The sequence below is a fragment of the Triticum aestivum genome, chromosome 3B, assembly GCF_018294505.1.
Source record: "Triticum aestivum cultivar Chinese Spring chromosome 3B, IWGSC CS RefSeq v2.1, whole genome shotgun sequence".
NCBI classification, from domain to species: Eukaryota; Viridiplantae; Streptophyta; class Magnoliopsida; order Poales; family Poaceae; genus Triticum; species Triticum aestivum.
Window position 1 is genome coordinate 253,327,366 of NC_057801.1, and position 18,345 is coordinate 253,345,710.

An 18,345-nucleotide genomic window follows, 5' to 3' on the forward strand; every position below is an offset into this window, starting at 1 on the left:
GAGGAAAGGGCGCGGCGCGAGTGCAGGCCTGCGGGGGCAGTGACGGCCAGGCACTTACCCCCTTCTGCTATTGGATATTTTCCCAGCCACATGAAGTGACAAAAATGCCCTCAGCGGGCTCTAGGAACTACAGGCGGTATCATCCCAGTTCTAACACTATTCATTGCAATAGTGTTTCAATCTGATCCGGCGGCTGAGGTGATTTCTGAGGAAGATCCGATGACTCAGATCACATCAAGCAAGCAAAATGAATGGTCAGATCTTCAAATCGCTGAGAGAGCTCGGGGGCTATCGCGGTTTTCTCCATATTCAATCTAAAGAAAGAAAAGCACAATATGTAAGTCACATGACATAATCATATGGTTAATTAATCAAAAGTGCAGGTAAGAACAACAAGCTAACTGAGCAATAAACAAAAAAAAGGGCCCCAAAATTATTATACACTGCATTATTCAACATTGGCAGAGTTTTGTTAGTCAGCTCCTTTTCCTTTCGGAGTATAAAGGAACTATCAAACATATAATATAAGTGCAATTGTTATTTTTCTTTGATAATATAAGAGAGCATAAAAACTCGCAGAGCTTGTTTAAGATATTTTGTCACATTAAGTAGTTTAGATAAAAAAAGCCTAATCCAGAATCTAACATCCCAAATTTTCAATTTGGACTGTTATACACTAGATCATCATTGCATATCATATTTTATTGCTTTTGGCCCTATCCAGAAATTCTAAGCAACTCAAGGACCCTCGGAGAGAGTTGGGGATTTCGTTATTTTCATATTTGAGTTTTCTCAAATTTTGAAAATATGATCATTTGATTTTATTTATTTTTATCTTCAATTATTTTTATTATAAAAATATGAGAGAGGTTCCCAAAATAAAGAAATGTTGAGGATTTAATAAAAAATCAAATATGATTTTATTTCGGAGCTTTTGGCTATTTTGTTTGAATTTAGGAAAATTGCACGTTTTTCAAAACTGCATTTTAGGGCCAAGAAAATGTTCATCTCGTTCTAAATATTGTATTTAGACGGTGAAAATTTATTTTGGCATTTTTAGATTTTTATTTCATTTTCTAGAATTTTCTTAGTTTCGACGGAATTGTTTCAAAAAAAATCCCGCGCCCCCGACTAGACCGAAGGCCCAGCTGCGCCGGCCCGCGCCACCGCCGTCTCCCGCACCGGATCGGGACCGGAGTCCCGATTGCCGCCGCCGCCCGAGTCAGGGAGGGCCACGCCTCCCTGCCCCCTCCCGCAAGCCACTGCCCCCCCTCCTCCATAAATACCTCCTCACCCGCCACCCCGACCCGCCCCGCCTCCCGATCCGCTGAGCCGCCGCCGCCTTCGCGCCGCCGACGCCCGTCGCCGCCACCCACGCCACCCGCCGCTGCCGCCCGGAGCCCCGCCGGACTTCGTCGGAGCCCCGACGAGGTAGCCGCCGTTCGCCGCCCCGGATTTCTAAGAAAACCGATTCTTTTTTTTAGAAAACCCTAGGTTTATTTTTCTTAGATCGGTTATTTATTTAGCGAGCGTTCACCCATTCGTTCGTTTTAACGGACGAGTTCACCATTTAGTTTCAGTTAACGAATGTCCGTTCGTTAAACTGTTCGTCAGTTTTTTCCCTCGGATTTTTGGCGATTATTTCGAGATCACGATTTCTGATCCGATTTTCGTTCTAGTATAACTTTTCGCTCGTTTATCGGAATCAGGTGATTCAAGCGCCTAGAGTTTCTCTCGAAACCCTATTTCCGTTTAACCAACTCAAACAAGTTTTTGCTTCGGTAAAATTTGACTTAGGTCCAGATTAGTAAACGAAGTTTGTTTCTTTCGCCGTTTGACTTTCGTTGCTTCGTTTGATTTGATTCTTTTTGCAAACCGGAGTTCTTAAGTTGAACTTTCTGGTTAGATCTCTTATTTGAGTTTTACCTGTGACTTAGATGAGTGCTTATTGTATGCTTGTTTATTTGCGATAGAGTACCTGGAGTGCGCCGCTTGCTACTTCGAATCTCTAGGTTTCACGGATCATCAGCAAGCCAAGTAACACTTTGATCATAGCTCTTTACTACCCAGTTTTATTGCATTGCATCAATCCTCAAACACTGCATGATTAGGATCTAATTAAATTGTGGGTTTTGGGAAGTAGATGAGGTAGTACCTATTACCTATTTTATTATCAAACCCTTGGGAGTTACTTCTACGTTTGCTTATTATGCCATGCTATGCTAGTAGACGTGGATTGGGTGAGTGTATCCATGACAGATGTGAGATTGTTATTTAATGGTTTATTTAAGGTGGCAACTTAAACACACATCTGGGTGGATTGAGGCACCTGGGTATTCCAGCGACTGCCTGTTTTTCTTTTGGACCGCCACCCAGGCTCAAAGGGATCATGAGATTTTTCATGCTAGAAACTTCCGTGTGCAGCCACAAGCTACTACGGGCTCTAGCATAGTTGATTAAGTCGTGTGAACTCTTACAGTGGTAGACTAGCAGATGTAGGGGATGTAGGTTGGTACTGTCTACCCGATCGTAAGGTGCAAACGCTTCTGAAAGACTATGTCTTGGTCATCCGTTTCTCAAACACCCTGTAGTGCGAGAAATCCGACGGAGGAGATCGAGTCTTGTGGGGAAAAGTGCGCAAACCTCTGCAGAGTGTATAAGCTAATCATGGTTAGCCGTGTCCCCGGTTATGGATATCTTGAGTATCTAGTACTTGGATTATCATGTGAATCTCATCATGTTACTTTAATTTAATTTGTTGGGTTCAATGATGATGCTTAATTGGGATTGAGAGGATGTCTATCTTCTCAATGTTTAACAACCACCATGATAGTTAAATCAAATTTATTCCTTTGAAGTAGGGAAAAATTGGCTTTATGCAAAAATGTAACCGTAGAGCTTTCCACCAACGATATATGCATGTAGTGTAGCATATTCCTGCTCATTACTCTCTATGTGTTACATTGCCAGCATATTCCATGTGCTGACCTGTTTTCGGGCCGCAACATTCATGTTGCAGACTTTCCAGACAACGAGTAAGGTGCCTTAGGTCGTGGTCTTATACTCACTGATGCACAGAGACTTGATTGATGGACTCACTTATCTTCCAAGCCTTCCGCGGTTATCGTTATTAGATGGTCTTAAGCCATATTTATTGTAATAAGTTCTCTTTTGAGACATTCGATGTAATAAGTGTGTGATTGCTACTCTGTTATAAATCCTTCGAGTACTGTGCGTGTCAGCATTACTGATCTGGGGATGCACACTGATGCACAGAGACTTGACCGTCTGAGGTCTGGTCGCTACAAGATGGTATCAGAGCACACGCTGACTGTAGGACACGACCACTAAGCTAAAAGCCCTAGATCACTACTCACTCTTCTCATTTCTGACTCCTCATCTTTTCTACTTTTTTAGGATGGAGGATGCAAGGAACAAGTTCACGCAACAGGATGAAGATACACCCTTTGGACGCCACCTGAAGGAAGTCACTAGATACCTAAACATCGGAGTACCAAGCTTCACCGGGACCTACAACGCCACTTTACCAGAAGAGGAGCATTGGATGATTCAAGTTCAAGTTCTAGGGAGGACGTTCATGCCCGTGACGGAGCCCATAGAGTTTTCCTTCGATGCACCAACCTGGAGTCTAGGAAAGAGCATGGCAGCCCACATCACAATGGGATGTATTGGAGAAGTTTACCACAAGGATCTCAAGGATACTATTTACCAGATTTGTGGGCGCCGAGATGATCAATGGGAGATGATCAGTACCAGGAAGGATAGACCAATTGCAGCGTTCATCCAGGAGTTAAACCAGCACATTCGACGCCAGGAGAACCAGATGTGCACAGGCATGATAGATCTGAAGAAGGCTATGACCAAGATCACAGAGTTGGAGGAAGAACTCAAGTCTACACGTGATGGATATGAGGAGGAAATAGCAACACTCGTGGAGAAGAATGATGATCTGAAGAAGAAGCTGAAAGTATTCATGGGATTTCACGACTGGAGGAGAAGACGATGATTGCACTTGTCCAGAGAACTACATCATCATCGACGACACCGACTCGGACCCAGACGATAGCGATGATGACTATGTTGATGAAGCTGGAGCGGATATCATGGAGTCTTCATCGGAGCAGTGTTTCTAGTCGACCACCAAAACAGTAGTAGTATTCCCCCATGTATCTATTATAGTCTGAGCACTTTTGTAACGATAGTTAGACCGTTGTATGCCCTTGTTTGATTGAATGAAGTGATATTGTTTGCATTTGTCTCATGTGCATATGGGTAGTGTTTTATCTCTAGACCTCATTCTATTCTATTTTCTCATCTTTTCTAAAACCCCAGATGCCTCCAAGACGTGACAATGGATTTGCTTTCCCACCGGAGCTCACTCAGTTGATCCAGCAGCAGAATGCATTGATGCAGTTGCTAGTCCAGAATCAGAATCAAGGGAACAACAACAACAACAACAACAACAACAATAACAACAACAACCCACCACCTCCACCACCTGTTGATCATTTAACTCTTTTCCTTAGACTGAATCCGCCGGTGTTCTCTAGTAGCACCGAGCCGATAGTTGCAGATGATTGGCTCCACAAGACAGCAAGGGAGTTGACCACTGCAGGATGCACAGATGCGGAGAAGGTGCGTTTTGCCGCACATCAGCTTGATGGACCCGCAGCATCATGGTGGGAGAATTTCACAGCCACTTATCCTATCGACAATGTCACATGGGAGCAGTTTCAGCAGGCTTTTCGTACTGCCCATGTTTCAGCAGGAGCTATGGCCATGAAGAAGCGTGAGTTTTGCAACTTGTGCCAAGGACGGACAGTTGGTCAGTATGTGGATGACTTTAGTAAGTTAGCACGTTATGCCCCAGATGACGTTGCTACGGATGCAGCTAAGCAGGAGAAGTTTCTGGAAGGACTGAATGATGAGCTGAGCATGAAGTTGATGGTAGCAACTTTCAACAACTACTAGGAGTTGGTAGATCATACTCTTATGATTGAAGGGAAGCAGCAGCAGGTTGAAAACCGCAAGAGGAAGTATGAACAAGGGAAGTACAATTCTGGAGCTTAGTAGAAGCCACGTTTTACCCCGAAATCAGGAGGACATTTTCAGCACACCCATGGAGGAGGTAGTTCGCATAATCATAATGGCCCTAAGAATGGTAATGGGAATGGAGGAAGCAACGGCCAGAACCATACCAACCCATCAACCCCAGCCAAGAGAGACCTGAGCCAAGTCACTTGCTATAAGTATCAGAAGACTGTACATTATGCCAATGAATGTCCTGAAGCCCAGAATGGAAATGGCAATGGAAGCTCTAGGAAGAAGCCGAACCCTTTCAATAGGGGACAGGTGAACCACATTAACGTGGAGAAGGTTAAAGCCCAGCCAGATGCAGTAATAGGTAAGCTTTTGGTTAAGTCATTTACTGCACTCGTTCTTTTTGATACTGGTGCATCGCATTCATACATATTGATATGTCTCCAATGTATCTATAATTTTTGATTGTTCCATGCTATTATATTACCGCTTATGGATGTTTATGGGCTTTATTTTACACATTTATATCATTTTTGGGATTAACCTACTAACCGGAGGCCCAGCCCATATTGCTGTTTTTTTGCCTATTTCAGTATTTCGAAGAAAAGGAATATCAAACGGAGTCCAAACGGAATGAAACCTTCGGGAGTGTGATTTTTGGAACAAACGTGATCTAGAGGACTTGGAGTCAAGAAGCAGCCGAGGCCTCCACGAGATAGGAGGGCGCGCTCCCCCCTATAGGGCGCACCTCCCTGTCTCGTGGGCCCCTCGGGCGGCCACCGACATACTTCTTCCTCCTATATATACCTACGTACCCCGAAAACATCCAGCAGGAGGACGAAACACAATTTCCACCACCGTAACCTTCTGTATCTGTGAGATCCCATCTTGGAGCCTTCGACGGCACTCTACCGGAGGGGGAATCGACCATGGAGGGCTTGTACATGAACATCCTTGCCCCTCCGATGAGTTGTGAGTAGTTTACCATAGACCTACGGGTCCATAGTTATTAGCTAGATGGCTTCTTCTCTCTTTTTGGATCTCAATACAATGTTCTCCCCCTTTCTTGTGGAGATCTATTCAATGTAAACTCTTTTTGCGGTGTGTTTGTCGAGATCCGATGAATTGTGGGTTTATGGTCAAGTTTATCTATGAATAATATTTGAATCTTCTCTGAATTCTTTTTATGTATGATTGAGTTATCTTTGCAAGTCTCTTTGAATTATCAGTTTGGTTTGGCCTACTAGATTGATCTTTCTTGCCATGGGAGAAGTTCTTAGCTTTGGGTTGAATCTTGCGGTGTCCTTACCTAGTGACAGAAAGGGTTGCAAGGCACGTATTGTATTGTTGCCATCAAGGATAACAAGATGGGGTTTATATCATATTGCTTGAGTTTATCCCTCTACATCATGTCATCTTGCTTAATGCGTTACTCTGTTCTTATGAACTTAATACTCTAGATGCAGGCAGGAGTCGGTCGATGTGTGGAGTAATAGTAGTAGATGCAGGCAGGAGTCGATCTACTTGTTATGGACGTGATGCCTATATACATGATCATGCCTGGATAATCTCATAACTATTCGCTTTTCTATCAATTGCTCGACAGTAATTTGTTCACCCACCGTAATACTTATGCTATCTTGAGAGAATCCACTAGTGAAACCTATGGCCCCCGGGTCTATCTCTTATCATATTTGCTTCCAAACTACTTTTATTTGCATCTTTACTTTTTGCATCTATACTATAAAATACCAAAAATATATTTATCTTATCTTACTATCTTTATTAGATCTCACTTTCGCAAGTGACCGTGAAGGGATTGACAACCCCTTTATCGCGTTGGTTGCGAGTTCTCACTTTGTTTGTGTAGGTGCGTGGGACTTTTGAGGAGCCTCCTACTGGATTGATACCTTGGTTCACAAAAATTGAGGGAAATACTTACGCTACTATTGCTGCATCACCCTCTCCTCTTCGAGGAAAACCAACGCAAGCTCAAGTCATAGCAAGAAGGATTGCTGGCACCGTTGCCGGGGAGGTCTTTGCTCAAGTCAAGACATACCAAGTACCCATCACAAACCCATCTCCCTCGCATTTACATTATTTGTCATTTGCCTCTCGTTTTCCTCTCCCCCACTTCACCCTTGCCGTTTTATTCGCCCTCTCTTTCCCAATCTCTTCTCTCTTTTGCTTGCCCTTTCATTTGCTCATTTGGTTGGAATAGATGATTATTTATTGCTAAACAGAGAACCTAAGATCTATGGATCCTCATCTGATTGCTAATCTTTTAAAGAGATCCAATTATGTTGAACCAATTGCTAGTGAGTTTTGTGCACTAGATTATCTTTATGAAGCTTTGCTCAAAATTTGTGAATCTGAAAATTATGATGAAAAATTTATGAAGAGATTCACGATAACTCCTTGAATAAAAAGCATGATTGCAATGATTTTCCTATAAATTCTCTTGATGTCAATTGTGCTAATAATATGCAAAACCCTAAGCTTGGGCATGCTAGTTTTGCTATGTCTACTACTTGTTTCAATGATCATGATTTGGGTGATTCTTCTTACAACCTTGAAAATTTATTTAAGCCCCATGATGAATATGAGATTGATAATAATGTTTGCAATAATATTGAAAGTGGGTTTGGAAGAGTGTCAACTTTGGATCCCACATTTTTGGAGTATGTTCAATCTTATGATATTTTTGATAAAAGTGGGTTCAGAAAGGTCATGACTCTAGCTAATGTTAATCCCACTATCTTGGAAGAGTGTCAACTTCGCATGCATGTGGATCGTGTTGAAAATATTTTATGTGATAGCTATTTCGTTGAATTTGATTATGATCCTACATGTAATTATTTTGAGAGAGGAAAATATGGTTGTACAAATTTTCATGTTACTAAATTACCTCTCTTCCTGTTGAGATTGCTATCATCTCTTTGTTCTTCCTTGCATATGCTAGTTTTTGCTTGCCTTGATAATTTGTTTGCTTACAAGATGCCTGTGCATAGGAAGTATGTTAGACGTAAGTGTGTTTGTCACATGTTTTATGATGCTCTCTTTGTGCTTCAATTCTTGGCTTTCATGTGAGCATCATTGAAATCTTAATGCCTAGCTAAAAAGGCTTTAAAGAAAGCGCTTGTTGGGAGACAACCCAATATTTTTCCTTGCTGTTTTTCAATAAATATTGCATCTACCTTCTGTTTGGATGTGTTTTTATCTTCTAATTAGTGTTTGTGCCAAGTAGAAGCTATAGGATAACCTATGATGATAGTTGATTTGATTCTGCTGAAAAACAGAAACTTTGCACACACGAATATAATTTTGTTAAATCACAGGAACGTGATTTTGCGTTGATTCGTTTTTCTGCTGATCAATAAACAAATTTTCCAGGACTTCCTATTTTGGTAGGACTTTTAGAGTTCCAGAAGTTTGCGTTAGTTACAGATTGCTACAGACTGTTCTGTTTTTGACAGATTCTGTTTTTCCTGTGTTGTTTGCTTATTTCAATGCATCTATGGCTAGTAAATTAGTTTATAAACCATAAGGAAGTTGTAATACAGTAGTTTTAACAACAAAATAAATAAAGAATGAGTTCATTACAGTACCTTATGTGGTGGTTTTGTTTTCTTTCACTAACGGAGCTTATAAGATTTCTTGTTGAGTTTTGTGTTGTGAAGTTTTCAAGTTTTGGGTAAAGCTTTTATGGACTATGGAATAAAGGGTGGCAGGAGCCTAAGCTTGGGGATACACAAGGCACCCCAAGATATTCAAGGATAGCCAAAAGCCTAAGCTTGGGGATGCCCCGGGAAGGCATCCCCTCTTTCGTCTTCGTTCATTGGTAACTTTACTTGGAGCTATATTTTTATTCGCCACATGATATGTGTTTTGCTTGGAGCGTCGTGTATTATATTACTTTTGTCTTTTTAGTTTACCACAATCATCCTTGCTGTACACACATTTTGGGAGAAGCCTGTTTGATTAGAATTTGCTAGAATACTCTATGTGCTTCACTTATATCTTTTGAGCTTGATAGTTTTTGCTCTAGTGCTTCATTTATATCTTTTAGAGCACGGTGGTGTCTTAATTTTGAAGAAATTATTAGTCTCTCATGCTTCACTTATATTATTTTGAGAGTCTTTTAGAATAGCATGGTATTTGCTATGGTCACAAATTTGGTCCTAGAATGATGAGCATCCAAGTTGCGTATAATAAAAACTATCATAGAAAGTGAATTGGATGCTATGATCAATTTGATGCTTGATAATTGTTTTGAGATATGGAGGTAGTGATATTAGTGTCATGCTAGTTGATGTGATTATGAAACATACTTGTGTTAAGGGTTGTGATTCCCGTAGCATGCATGTATGGTGAACCGCTTTGTGATGAAGTTGGAGCACAATTTTATTTATTGAGTGTCTTCCTTATGAGTGGCGGTCGGGGACGAGCGATGGTCTTTTCCTACCAATCTATCCCCCTAGGAGCATGCGCGTAGTGCTTTGGTTTTTGATGACTTCTAAATTTTTGCAACAAGTATATGAGTTCTTTTGACTAATGTTGAGTCCATGGATTATACGCACCCTTTCACCTTTCCATCATTGCTAGCCTCTCTTGTGATGTGCAACTTTCGCCGGTACCATACACCCACCATATACCTTCCTCAAAACAGCCACCATACCTACCTATTATGGCATTTCCATAGCCATTCCGAGATATATTGCCATGCAACTTTCCACCGTTCTGTTCATATGACACACATTACTTTTGTCATATTGATCCTTGCATGATCATGTAGTTGACATTGTATTCGTGGCAAGGCCACCTTCATAATTTTCATACATGTCGCTCTTGATTCATTGCATATCTCGGTACACTACCGGTGGCATTCATATAGAGTCATACCTTGTTCTAGCTTTGAGTTGTAATTCTTGAGTTGTAAATCCATAAAAGTGTGATGATCTTCATTATTAGAGCATTTTCCTAGTGAGGAAAGGATGATGAAGACTATAATTCCCCCACAAGTCGGGATGAGACTTCGGACTTTACAAATAGAAAAAAAGAGAAAGGCCAAAAAGAAAGAAAAAAAGAAGGCCAAAGAAAAAAAGAGAAAAAAAAGAAAAGAAAAAAATAAAATGAGAGAAAAAGAGAGAAGGGACAATGCTACTATCTCTTTTTCCACACTTGTGCTTCAAAGTAGCACCATGATCTTTATGATAGAGAGTCTCATATGTTGTCACTTTCATATACTAGTGCGAATTTTTCATTATAGAACTTGGCTTGTATATTCCAGTGATGGGCTTCCTCAAAATGCCCTAGGTCTTCGTGAGCAAGCGAGTTAAATGCACACCCACTTAGTTTCTTTTGTTGAGCTTTCATATATTTATAGCTCTAGTGCACCCGTTGCATGGCAATCCCTACTCACTCACATTGATATCTATTAATGGACATCTCCATAGCCCATTGATACGCCTAGTTCATGTGAGACTATCTTCTCCTTTTTTGTCTTCTCCACAACCACCATTCTATTCCACATATAGTGCTATGCCCATGGCTCACGCTCATGTATTGCGTGAAAGTTGAAAGAGTTTGAGATCATTAAAGTATGAAACAATTGCTTGGCTTGTCATCGGGGTTGTGCATGATTAAATACTTTGTGTGATGAAGATAGAGCAACAACGAGACTATATGATTTTGTAGGGATAACTTTCTTTGGCCATGTTATTTTGAGAAGACATAATTACTTTGATTAGTATGCTTGAAGTATTACTATTTCTTATGTCAATATGAACTTTTATTTTGAATCATTTGGATTGGAACATTCATGCCACAATAAAGAAAATTACATTATAAATTATGCTAGGTAGCATTCCACATCAAAAATTCTCTTTTTATCATTTACCTACTCGAGGACGAGTAGGAATTAAGCTTGGGGATGCTTGATACATCTCCAATGTATCTATAATTTTTTATTGTTCCATGCTATTATATTACCCCATTTGGATGTTTATGGCCTTTATTTTACACATTTATACCATTTTTGGGACTAAACTACTAACCGGAGGCCCAACCCATATTGCTGTTTTTTGCCTATTTCAGTATTTTGAAGAAAAGGATATATCAAACGGAGTCTAAACGGAATGAAACCTTCGGGAGTGTGATTTTTGGAACGAACGTGATCCAGAGGACTTCGAGTGCAAGTCAAGAAGCAGCCGAGGCCTCCACGAGATAGGATGGCGCGCCCCCCTATAGGGTGCGCCCCCTGTCTCATGGGCCCCTCGGGCGGCCACCGACGTACTTCTTCCTCCTATATATACCTACGTACCCCGAAAACATCGAGGAGGAGGACGAAACACAATTTCCACCACCGTAACCTTCTGTATCTGCGAGATCCCATCTTGGAGCCTTCGCCGGCACTCTACCGGAGGGGGAATCGACCACGGAGGGCTTCTACATCAACATCCTTGCCCCTCCGATGAGTTGTGAGTAGTTTACCACAGACCTACGGGTCCATAGTTATTAGCTAGATGGCTTCTTCTCTCTTTTTGGATCTCAATACAATGTTCTGCCCCTCTCTTGTGGAGATCTATTCGATGTAAACTCTTTTTGCGGTGTGTTTGTCGAGATCCGATAAATTGTGGGTTTATGATCAAGTTTATCTATGAATAATATTTGAATCTTCTCTGAATTATTTTATGTATGATTGAGTTATCTTTGCAAGTCTCTTCAAATTATCAGTTTGGTTTGGCCTACTAGATTGATCTTTCTTGCCATGGGAGAAGTGCTTAGCTTTGGGTTGAATCTTGCGGTGTCCTTACCTAGTGACAGAAAGGGTTGCAAGGCACGTATTGTATTGTTGCCATCAAGGATAACAAGATGGGGCTTATATCATATTGCTTGAGTGTATCCCTCTACATCATGTCATCTTGCTTAATGCGTTACTCTGTTCTTATGAACTTAATACTCTAGATGCAGGCAGGAGTCGGTCGATGTGTGGAGTAATAGTAGTAGATGCAGGCAGGAGTCGGTCTACTTGTTATGGACGTGATGCCTATATACATGATCATGCCTAGATAATCTCATAACTATTTGCTTTTCTATCAATTGCTCGACAGTAATTTGTTCACCCACCGTAATACTTATGCTATCTTGAGAGAATCCACTAGTGAAACCTATGGCCCCCGGGTCTATCTCTTATCATATTTTCTTCCAATCTACTTTTATTTGCATCTTTACTTTTTGCATCTATATTATAAAATACCAAAAATATATTTATCTTATCTTACTATCTTTATTAGATCTCACTTTCGCAAGTGGCCGTGAAGGGATTGACAACCCTTTATCGCGTTGGTTGCGAGTTCTCAGTTTGTTTGTGTAGGTGTGTGGGACTTTTGAGGAGCCTCCTACTGGATTGATACCTTGGTTTTCAAAAACTGAGGGAAATACTTACTCTAGTATTGCTGCATCACCCTCTTCTCTTCGAGGAAAACCAACGCAAGCTCAAGACGTAGCGCATATCAAGGGGATTTATGGATAAGTATAAACTACCAACCCAAGCCCTTAGGTCACCCATGGTAGTAACCTCGCCTGGAGCAGAGTATATGGCTAGTTTATGGTGTGATCGGTTACCATTAAGGATTGGTAACTACGTGTTTCCCTCGGACCTAATAGTATTGTATGTGATATTAGGCATGGATTGGTTATCGAAGTATGGAGGGAACATTGAATGCGCCAGTAAGTCAATTTTGCTTACCACCCCAGAAGGAAGAAGGATCAAGTATGTATCCCGGCATGTGCCGAAGAGGACTCGAGTAAATTCCTTATCAGGAGTTGTACAGGAGGAAGTACCAGTGGTGAAGGATTTTCCTGATGTATTTCCAGAAGAGTTGCCAGGTATGCCACTGGATAGAGACATTGAGTTTTTGATTGAGCTTTTGCCAGGCACAGGGTCAATATCTAAGAGACCGTACAGGATGCCCGCAAAAGATTTGGAGGAGATTAAGAAGCAGATTAAGGAGTTACTGGATAAAGGCTATATTCGCCCAAGTTCTTCACCTTGGGGATCGCCAGTGCTTCAAGTGGAGAAGAAGGATGGATCATTAAGGATGGTTGTTGATTATCAAGGACTGAATGAAGTGACCATCAAGAACAAGTACCCACTGCCGATGATCAATGATCTGTTTGACCGATTGCAAGGATCTAAGGTATTTTCCAAGATCAATTTGCGATCAGGATACCATCAGTTGAAGATTCGAGAGCAGGATATACCTAAGGTGGCTTTTACCACCAGGTATGGGCTGTACAAGTATATCGTTATGTCATTTGGTCTGACTAACGCACCTGCATATTTCATGAACATGATGAACAAGGTGTTTATGGAGTTTCTCGATAAGTTCGTCCTGGTGTTCATTGATGATATTTTGGTCTACTCAAAGAATGAAGAAGAACATAAGGAGCATTTGCGTTTGGTACTTGAGAAGCTCAGAGAACATCAGTTATATGCCAAGTTCAGCAAATGTGAGTTTTGGTTGAAGGAAGTTGGATTCCTCGGACACGTTATATCCGGAGAAGGAATAGCAGTAGATCCCTCCAAAGTTGTCACTGTGACAAATTGGGTAGCACCAACAACAGTTGGAGAGATCCGGAGTTTCTTGCACTTGCAGGATACTACCGGAGGTTCATTGAGAATTTCTCAAAAATTGTGAGGCCCATGACGGAGTTGTTGAAGAAGGACACTAAGTTCAATTGGACTGAAGAATGTGAAGCCAGTTTCCAGGAGTTGAAGAAACGTTTGGTTACATTGCCAGTATTGATTCTGCCAGATCAGCGCAAGGATTACGAGGTGTATTGCGACGCTTCACGTCGAGGACTTGGAGCAGTGCTTATGCAGGAGGGAAGAGTTGTTTTGTATGCCTCACGATAGCTTAAGCCTCATGAGTTGAATTATGCCACACATGATTTGGAGTTAGCAGCCGTAGTGCATGCATTGAAGACATGGAGACATTTTCTCATTGGAAACCATTGTGAGGTGTACACGGATCACAAGAGTTTGAAGTATATTTTCACGTAGAAGGAGCTGAATCTCAGGAAAAGGAGATGGTTGGAGCTCATCAAGGATTATGATATGAGACTGCATTATCACCCCGGAAAAGCTAACGTAGTAGCCGATGCGTTGAGCCGCAAGAGCCATGTCAACACACTCTTGACCGGAGAATTACCGAAGGAGTTAGCCGAGGACCTTCGTGAGCTATGTTTGGAGATAGTTCCGAGAGGCTATGTTGCAGCCTTGGAGATTCAATCTACCTTGATGGATAAGTTCAGAGAAGCTCAGAAGACTGACAAGGAGATTGCCTCTATAAAGGAGAAGATGAGCAAAGGAAAAGCTAAGGATTTTGTGAGGATGAGCACGATACCTTATGGTTGAGGACCGCGTTTATGTGCCTAATGACCCAGAGATCAGGAAGTTAATTCTGCAGGAGGCCCATGATTCACCGTATTCGATTCACCCAGGAAATACCAAGATGTATTTGGATTTGAAAGGCTCATTCTGGTGGACCGGAATGAAGAAGGATATTGTGGAGTATGTAGCAGTTTGTGATGTATGTCAGAGAGTGAAGGCAGAGCATCAGAAGCCAGTAGGATTGTTACAACCATTGCCAATACCTGAATGGAAGTGGGATAAACTAGGCATGGATTTTATCACGGGATTACCCAGGACTCGTTCAGGCTATGACTCGATTTGGGTTGTAGTCGATCGTTTGACGAAGGTAGCTCATTTCATCCCAGTGAAGACCACTTACACCAGTGCTAAGTTGGCAAAGATATACATGACCAGGATCGTATGTCTGCATGGAGTTCCGAGGAGCATTGTATCAGATAGAGGAACCCAGTTTACCTCAAAGTTCTGGAATTAGTTGCACGAAACTTTGGGTACCAGGCTAGAGTTCAGTACATCCTTTCATCTGCAGACAGATGGACAGACCGAGAGAGTCAATCAGATCTTAGAGGATATGTTGAGAGCTTGTGCGCTAGATTATGAATCTAGTTGGGACGACAGTTTGCCATATGCAGAGTTCTCTTACAACAATAGTTATCAATCCAGCTTGAAGATGGCCCCTTTCGAAGCCTTGTACGGAAGGAGGTGCAGGACCCCATTGTCGTAGGATGAAGTTGGAGACCGCCAGTTGTTTGGACCAGATTTGGTTAAGGAGTCTGAACAGAAGGTGAAGTTGATTCACGATAGGCTCAAGGTAGCCCAGTCCAGGCAGAATAGCCATGTAGATTCTAAACGCAAGGAGACAGTTTACGAAGTCGGAGATAGAGTTTATCTTCGTGTATCTCCACTTCGAGGAGTTAAGCGTTTTGGAGTTAAGGGAAAGTTAGCGCCACGTTTTGTGGGACCATACAAAGTTTTGGAGCGTATGGGAGAAGTTTCTTACAAATTGGAATTGCCCAAAGGGTTGTCAGGAGTTCACGATGTCTTCCACGTTTCCCAGTTGAAGAAGTGCCATGTAGAGATGGCTGATATACCGCTGAGAGATACAGTGCCGCTGGAAGCAATTCAGTTGGATAGTGATTTAACCTATGAGGAGAAACCAGTCAAAATTCTTGAGTATGCCAGCCGAGTCACCCGCAGCAAGGTTATCAAGTTTTGTAAAGTCCAGTGGAGCCACCACACCGAGGATGAAGCCACTTGGGACCGAGAGGAAGACCTGCTGAAGGACCACCCTCATCTATTTTCTAGCCAACCCGAATCTCGAGGGCGAGATTCATCTTAAGGGGGTAGGTTTGTAACATCCCAAATTTTTAATTTGGAATGTTATATACTAAATCATCATTGCATATCATATTTTATTGCTTTTGGCCTTATCCAGAAATTCTAAGCAACTCAAGGACCCTCGGAGAGAGTTGGGGATTTCCTTATTTTCATATTTGAGTTTTCTCAAATTTTGAAAATAGGATCATTTGATTTTATTTATTTTTATCTTCAATTATTTCTATTATAAAAATATGAGAGAGGGAATAAAATGACTTTCGAAAAATAAAGAAATATTGAGGATTTAATAAAAAATCAAATATGATTTTATTTCGGAGTTTTTGGCTATTTTATTTGAATTTAGGAAAATTGCACGTTTTTCAAAACTGCATTTTAGGGCCAAGAAAATGTTCATCTCGTTCTAAATATTTTATTTAGACGGTGAAAATTTATTTTGGCATTTTTAGATTTTTATTTTATTTTCTAGAATTTTTCTTAGTTTCGGCGGAATTGTTTCAAAAAAAAATCCGCGCGCCCGATTGGGCCGAAGGCCCAGCCGAGCCGGCCCGCGCCGCCGCCGTCTCCCGCACCGGATCGGGACCGGAGTCCCGATCGGCGCCGCCGCCCGAGTCCGGGAGGGCCACGCCCCCTTGTCCCCTCCCGCAAGCCACCGCCGCCCCCCACTCCATAAATACCGCCGCCGCCCTCCTCACCCGCCACCCCGACCCGCCCAGCCTCCCGATCCACGAGCCGCTGCCGCCGCCTTCGCGCCGCCGCCGCCCGGAGCCGCCGCCGCCGACGCCCGGAGCCGTCACCCACGCCACCCGCCGCCGCCGCCCGGAGCCGCCGCCGCCGACGCCCGGAGCCGCCACCCACGCCACCCGCCGCCACCGCCCGGAGCCCCGCCGGACCCGCCGGACTTCGCCGAAGCCCCGACGAGGTAGCCGCCGTTCGCCGCCCCGGTTTTCTAAGAAAACCGATTCGGTTTTTTTAGAAAACCCTAGGTTTATTTTTTAGATCGGTTTATTTTATTTTATTTTCGGTTTATTTATTTAGCGAGCGTTTGCCCGTTCGTTCGTTTTAACGGACGAGTTCACCATTTAGTTTCAGTTAACGAACATTCGTTCGTTAAACTGTTCGTCAGTTTTTCTTTTTCTCGGATTTTCCGCGATTATTTCCAGATCGCGATTTCTGATCCGATTTTCGTTCTAGTATAACTTTTTGCTCGTTTATCGGAATCAGGCAATTCAAGCGCCTAGAGTTTCATCTCGAAACCTTCTTTCCGTTTAACCAACTCAAACAAGTTTTTGCTTCGGTAAAATTTGACTTAGGTCCAGATTAGTAAACGAAGCTTGTTTCTTTCGCCGTTTGACTTTCTTTGCTTTGTTTGATTTGATTCTTTTTGCAAACCGGAGTTCTTAAGTTGAACTTTCTGGTTAGATCTCTTATTTGAGTTTTATCTGTGCATTAGATGAGTGCTTATTGTATGCCTGTTTGTTTGCGATATAGTACCCGGAGTGCGCCGCTTGCTACTTCGAATCTCTAGGTTTCACGGATCATCAGCAAGCCAAGTAAAACTTTGATCATACTTCTTTACTACCCAGTTTTATTGCATTACATCAATCCTCAAACACTGCATGATTAGGATCTAATTAAATTGTGGGTTTTGGGAAATAGATGAGGTAGTATCTATTACCTGTTTTATTATCAAACCCTTGGGAGTTACTTCTACGTTTGCTTATTATGCCATGCTATGCTAGTAGACGTGAATTGGGTGAGTGTATCCATGACAGATGTGAGATTGTTATTTAATGGTTTATTTAAGGTGGCAACTTAAACACACATCTGGGTGGATTGAGGCACTTGGGTATTCCAGCGATTGCCTGTTTTTCTTTTGGACCGCCACCCAGGCTCAAAGGGATCATGAGATTTTTCATGCTAGAAACTTCCGTGTGCAGCCACAAGCTACTATGGGCTCTAGCATAGTTGATTATGTCATGTGAACTCTTACAGTGGTAGACTAGCAGATGTAGGGGATGTAGGTTGGTGCTGTCTACCCGATCGTAAGGTGCAAACGCTTCTGAAAGACTATGTCTTGGTCATCCGTTTCTCAAACACCCTGTAGTGCGAGACATCCGACGGAGGAGATCGAGTCTTGTGGGGAAAAGTGCGCAAACCTCTGCAAAGTGTATAAACTAATCATGGTTAGCCGTGTCCCCTGTTATGGACATCTTGAGTATCTAGTACTTGGATTATCATGTGAATCTCATCATGTTACTTTAATTTAATTTGTTGGGTTTAATGATGATGCTTAATTGGGATTGAGAGGATGTCTATCTTCTCAATGTTTAACAACCACCATGATAGTTAAATCAAATTTATTCCTTTGCAGTAGGAAAAAATTGGCTTTATGCAAAAATGTAACCGTGGAGCTTTCCACCAACCATATATGCATGTAGTATAGCATATTCCTGTTCATTACTCTCTATGTGTTACATTGCCAGCATATTCCATGTGCTGACCCGTTTTCG